The 6706-nt window shown below is 48.7% G+C and overlaps 1 non-coding gene across 1 annotated transcript; it reads right to left on the bottom strand.

The window, feature by feature from the left end:
- Window positions 1–6400: 6400 nt before the first annotated feature.
- On the bottom strand, window positions 6401–6505 carry LOC115868003. Its single transcript, XR_004045366.1, has one exon. It is a non-coding gene; the product is annotated as a U6 spliceosomal RNA (small nuclear RNA).
- Window positions 6506–6706: the final 201 nt, after the last annotated feature.

The raw sequence follows: 6706 nt of genomic DNA, 5'->3' as shown, positions 1-6706 counted from the left end.
CTGGGGAGCCGGAAGGCCGAATCCAGCCCCAGGGGACTTAACCCCTTAAATGCCCTGCCTCGAGGGGGGCGGGCCAGATGCTGAGGACTCTGGGGTCTTTCTCAAGGGGCGATCCCAGGCTGAGAACCCGGGGACCAGTTCAGGGTGACTGGGACGGAGCAGGAAGTGACCCCAGCTTCCCGGGCCCCTCTAGCCTGGAGTCAGCGCATCAGCTCTATGGGATTTAACCCTTTGTCTCCCACAGCCTGGGAAAAAATAGGGGAGGGGTGTGTGTGGGGGGAGCAGGTAGGTGGCTGAAAGCAAGTCCTCTCTGCGTCGTGGTCTCCAGGGGGCAGCGAGCAATGCGGGCCAGCCCCCATTTCCCAGGAATCCGGAGCCGAGCTGGAGGGTCTTGGGATGTCCTGCTACACAGCACCTCCAAGGGGCTCTGCCAACCATGCCCCCCCCCCCCCGTTAAAAAAATAAAAAAAGCAGCCTGATCTCAGATTTGGCGGCGACTGGTCCCCTGGGGCAGGCCTTTGTTGAGATTCAGACCATAAAGCAGCTCAGAAACCTGGCTTCGGAGGCGGGAACACGGGTTCTGAACCAGGAGCAGGCACATGCAGACAGACCAGGGGGAACAGCTGAAATAGAATAATGATCACAGCAGGGTTGGGGATGAGAGGGGGGTTGTGACATCCGGTGCTCCAGAGCCCTGGGAAGTTCGAGGCCCAAGGTGGCAGCATGGAAGACTGTGGGTCCCCTGGTCCCCCAGCTTGCGACCTTCTCCCAGTAGCTCAAGTGGAATCCAAAGGAAACCTTCAAAACTGCTGGCCCCCTGGGTCCTCCAAAGGCCCGGGTGGTCTGATGGCCCAGCTAACCATCATTTGGCAAGACAGGACCAGGTGTTGTCCGCATTTCGCAAATGAAGAGCTGAGGTACCAGAAGGGAGGTCAAGGTCTGTAAGGCTGTTACTTAAATTCATCAGCACACAAAAGCTTCATGGGATGCAGAAGGGGTGGGGGTTGGGGGGAGATGCAAGAAGAAAAAAAAAAAAAGCTTCGTATCCTCCCAAGCGAGGGGCTGAGCACAGGCCTCAGAATTGAACAAGCATCAGGCCCTTCCCCCCCAGGAGAGCTTTTCTCCCATCCACATCCTAAGGCCTTGGTCAGCTTTGTGGAGACAGCTCTTCATCCGCTGTATTTTGAGCGCCTTATGACCAAGGATTCACTTTGCTGGCCCTTTATGAAACCATGTTTCTCGGCTGTTGGCCAGGTTTTAGTGGTAGATCATCAGGTCCCTTTTCCTGGTGGCAGTCTGCAAGCTACCATGGGTGCCACTGTGGATATTGGAACTCCTTAGTGATGTGGATGGAATAAAGCCTTCTGGACCTTCCTTTGCTGACGTGGCACAGCTGAGAACAACTGCAAAGAGCCCCTAAAACAGGACTGTGGGATCCATGAATGATGCCGCTAGGAACACTGGGTCATCAAAAATGGAAGGAAGCACGTAAAAAGGCCTTGTGGAGCCTGAGAAGGACTAGCATGGGCTCTTTTGTTACTTTTTTAACATTTTTTTTATTTCTTAAAGTTTTATTGGGACAGAATCCACATACTATACAACTCAGTAGTTCAAATCATACCAAGACTTGTACAATGATCACCACAGTCCATGTTCAGAGCCTTTTCATCTTTCCTGTACTCCAGGTTATCAGTCCCTCCTTTTCCCCAACCTCCCCTGCTAAGCCCTCAGGAAACCATCAATCCAGTTACTGTCTCCATAGCTGTCCCTACCCTGTCTTTCACATACAGGCAATCATACCCAAACAGACAAACAACAAAACAACCCTAACAACAATAACAAAGAAAGAAAATATGGATTGTGATGAGTTGTATGAGCCCCCAATAAAACGATAAAAAAGGAAATAGAGTACCTAGGGAGAGAAGGGGAGGGGGGAAATAAGCGGATACCAAGGGCTCAAGTAGAAAGAAAGTGTTTTGAAAATGATGATGGCGACATATGTATACATGTGCTTGACACAATGGACGCATCAGGTGCAATTCCCAAACTGTGTCTCCAGTGTTGTCCCCTGTAGGGTTATTCACCGTGCATTTTCAATCTGTATTCTGAGCAAATCATTTGAGAGGTTGGCCTATAGGGAGAACACAGCATCAAGATTAGAGTGAGGTTCATTAATAACCTGTGATATGCAGATGATGCGATCTTGCCCTTGAAATCAAAGAGAACAGGAAGCACTCCTCGATGAAGATCAAAGATAACCATCTTCAAAATAGATCACACCTCCATATAAAGATAATGGAAATCCTCATAGATCACACCTCCATATAAAGATAAGGGAAATCCTCATAGATCACACCTCCATATAAAGATAAGGGAAATCCTCATAGATCACACCTCCATATAAAGATAAGGGAAATCCTCACAATTGGGCCAATAAGCAACATCGTGATAAACAGAGAAAGGGTGAGGTTGTCCACCACCAGACACGACGTCCCTCACTGACCCATAGCCCTACGGGGGACAACACTGGAGACACAGTGTGGGAATTCCGCCTGATCTGATCCCACCACACCGAGGCAAAACATTAAAGGTGTGCAACAGAACAGCAAGGGGAACAGAGCAATGAAGTCCCTGAGGAATACCAAAAAATAGACTTTGGGGCCAGGGCATGGCACCCCATCAGACTGGACTGGAAAACACTTAGAAGGTCAAGAGATAGGCCTGGAACTATTTATAGGCTTTTCTTTTTTTATTGTTGATTTTTTTGTTGTGATTGTTGCTGTTTTGTTTTTAGTTTTCTTTTCTTGTTATGTTTTGCTTTGTCTTGTTTTTGTGCTCATTATTGTCACTGCAGGTTTATCTAGATAAGATAGGCAGGATAAATTATCTGGAGGAGAAAATAACGGACTGACGGTTGGTGGGGGGGCGCCAATGGGAGGGGGGCAGGGGAAAGGAAGTGGGTGTTAACAAACCCAGGGACTAGGGAACAACAAGTGATCTAAAATCAATGGCGAGGAGGGCATAGGATGCCTGGTGGGGCTTGATCAAGGGCAATGTAACCGAGAGAAATTACTGAAACCCAGATAAAGGCCGAACATGATAGTGGGACAAGAGGAAAGTAAAAGGAAATAGAGGAAAGAATTAGCAAGCAAAGGACATTTATAGAGGTCTAAATACAGGCATGTACATATGTAAATACATTTATATATAACGAGAGGGATATAGATCTATGTACATGCATTTATGTGTTAAGTATTAAGGTAGCAGATGGACATTGGACCTGCACTCAAGTACTCCCTCAATGCAAGAACAGTTTGTTCTAAGAACCCAGAAATCTGTGATGCTCACCTTCCCTGGCACGATTGCTAAAGGCAAAAGTGGGTGCATAAGCAAATGTGGTGAAGAAAGCTGATGGTGCCCGGCTATCAAAAGATATAGTGTCTGGGGTCTTAGAGGCTTGAAGATAAACAAGTGGCCATCTAGCTGAGAAGCAACAAAGCCCACATAGAAGAAGCACACAAACTTGTGTGATCATGAATTGTCGAAGGGATCAGGTATCAGGCATCAAAGACCCAAAACAAAAAATCATATTTATGTGAATGAGGGGGAGGGCCGAGTGGATCCAAAGCTCATCTGCAGACAATTGGACATCCCCTTACAGAAGGGTCACAAGGAAAAGACGAGCCAGTCAGGGTGCAGTGTAGCACCAATGAAACACACAACTTTCCTCTAGTTCTTTAATGCTCCCCCCCCCACCCCTACTGTCATGACCCCAATTCTACCTTACAAATCCAACTAGATCAGAGCATGTACACTGATACAGATAAGAGCTGGAAACATAAGGAACCCAGGACAGATAAACCCCTCAGGACCAATAATGAGAATAGAGATACCAGGAGGTTAAGGGGAAGGTGAGGGGAGAAAGGGGGAACCGATCACAATGATTGGCATATAACCCCCCACCCCCACACCAGGGGGATGGACAACAAAAAAGTGGGTGAAGGGAGAGAGTGGTTGGTGTAAGACATGGAAAAGGATAATTTATAAATTATCAAGGGATCATGAGGGATGGAGGGGGGAATGGGGCATAGAAAGAAAATGTTTTGAAAATGATGGTGGCAACAAATGTACAAATGTGCTTGGCACAATGGCTGAATGGATTGTGATAAGAGCTGCAAGAGCCCCCGATAAAATGATTAAAAAAGAAAGAAAATGTTCTAAAATTGATTGTGACAATGATTGTACAACTCTGCTTGACATAATTAAACGATTGCATTGTATGCTATGCGGATTGTGTGCCAATAAAAATAAATAAATTACATGATTAAAAAAAAAATAAAATAAAACATAAAAGCAGCAAGCAAGAAATCAAAGGGCATTGTGTTGGCAAATCTGCCGCAAAAGACGTCTTTAAGGTCTGAAGGAGCAGCAAGCGACACGCGGACTTGCCCAAGCCCTGGTGTTGTCAGTCACCTTATAGGCATGTGAAATCCGTACAATGCGTTTGGGAGACTGGAGAACTGCTGTCCTGGAATTCAGGCGCTGACAAAGAATATTGAGTATACCACCCAGAGGAGGAGCGAATCTGTCTGGGCAGCAGGCACCAGCCCCTGAAGAAAGACATCGTGCTTGGTAAAGCAGCGGGGCAGTGGGAAAGGCGAAGACCCATAGTGAGACGGAATGACAGATGGCTGCAGCAGTGGACGCAGGCGCAGGGACAGTAGTGAGGAGGGCACGCGACTAGTCGACATCTCATTCTGCTGCACGGAAGGTCGCGGTGGGCTGGAATGGCCACGTGGAACCTGGACCTCTTCTTCGTCTGTGTCCCCTAAGCTCAAAGTCAGAAATATGAGGATGGGGTTTCCTGGTAGTTCTATTTCTGGAGTACTTGTTCTTGGGACAGGGCATTGTTCCAAGTGTTTGGACATATTAACTCCTCGGGTGTTGGCGATCATTTGTGGGACCGGTCAGTCTTTAAGGAAGTGGAAAGCCTCCTCTTTCTCTCACAGAGTGACGGGTGGTTTCTAACTGCTGACCTTGCGGCTAGCAGCCCAGCATGTACCTACTAGACCACCATGATCACTTATCCCCATCCCTTCCCCAAACAGGCCCCCGCCATTCATATGCACTGAATGCCCCGAAACAGAAACCATCTTCCTCCCTCTCCCTGACGCCTGACAACCACTCCTGGTTTTTTCTGATTAAGGCATTTACTTAGCTCGTATCAGTAAAATCATCTGATATTCATCTTTTTGTGGCGAGCGATTACGAAAAGAAAGAGCTTTGGGGAAAGGAGAACGAAACTGTTGTTAGATGCCGTGGAGTCCGTCCTGACCCATAGCGGCCCTGGGTTCAGTGGACAAAGCCCTGCCTGATCCTGCACCATCCTCCCAATTATGCGTATGTTTGGGCCCATTGATGCCGCCCCGGGTCACATCGTGGCCCATCGTGTCTTGTGGAGGACCTGCCTGTCTGTCACTGCTCCACTACTTTACCCAGCACAATGTTCCCCTCCAGGAACTGCTCTCTCTCGACTTGTCCAAAGCACGTGAGACAAGTCTCGCCATCCTTGCCTCCAAGGAGCACGCTGGCCGTCCCTCTTCCAGCAGAGGTGCTGGTCTTTGGTCAGCCTGCCAGCGGTACTTTCCATCGTCTTCGCCAGCTCCGTCCTTCAAATGCCTGGCTTCTCAGCTTTCCTTGTTCAGGGTCCAACTGCCACGTGCACAGGGGGCCGTTGAAAGCACCATGCCTCGTGTCCAGCGCACCTTAGTCCTCAAAGCAACCGCCTTGCTTGACAGCGCTTTAAAGCGGTCTTGCAAAGCCTGGGGGTGGCTTTGAGACTAAGGTTCTCAAAGAGAGACCGGCGACCCAGCAATCCCAATCCTAAAACACACCCAGAAGGAAGGAAGGCAGGAACAGCAGTCTGTACACCAGCGCACACTGCAGCACTTTCCCCAAAGCGGGAAGGGGGAACACCTCCCAGGTGTCTATCAACAATGAATGACTCAACCAAAGGGGCCGAGGCCCCCAGGGAACACTGCCCTCAGCTCTTTTTGCCGCTGCCTGACACGGATGAACTGGGAGCCACCTAAGCCAGCCACAACAAGACCCGGGCGGTATGACCTCACTTCTAGGAAGGAGGTCAGTGTCTAAACACCCAAAATTAATGAGTGGTTATCGAGGGGAGGGAGGCAGGATGGCCTTTGTCTAGGCACAGTGTGTGCCAAAGGCGCTGGGCGATTTGGGGATGAGGCAGTAACCATGGCGGCACGCAGCGAGCAGCACACTTGGGGAGCGGATGGTGGGTGAGCCCGTATCAAGGGCACCAGAAGGAAGAAAATGTTTTGAAACGGATGGCGGTAGCGATGGTACCACACGTCATTTTCTTTTTTTTTTTTTTAATAATATGGAACGCTTCACGACTTTGCGTGTCATCCTTGTGCAGGGGCCATGTTAATCTTCTCTGTATCGTTCCAGTTTTAGTATGTGTCCTGCCGAGGCGAGCTCGACATCTTTTTCTTAAAGATCATTTTAGTGGAGCCTCTTACAGCTGGTAACAATATATACTTCGATTGTATTAAACCGATTGGTACATATGTTGCCATCATGACTTTCGAAACATTTACTTTCTATTTGAACTCTTGGTATCCGCTCCTCTTTTTCCCCCTCCCTCCCCCCACCCACCCTCGTGACCCCTTGATAAATG

Source organism: Echinops telfairi, unplaced genomic scaffold (genome assembly GCF_000313985.2).
Source record: "Echinops telfairi isolate 266 unplaced genomic scaffold, ASM31398v2 ScPeMD7_5;HRSCAF=22, whole genome shotgun sequence".
Taxonomy (NCBI): domain Eukaryota; kingdom Metazoa; phylum Chordata; class Mammalia; order Afrosoricida; family Tenrecidae; genus Echinops; species Echinops telfairi.
The sequence above is the reverse complement of the archived record's forward strand: the minus strand, read 5'-3'. Positions and strand labels throughout refer to the sequence as shown.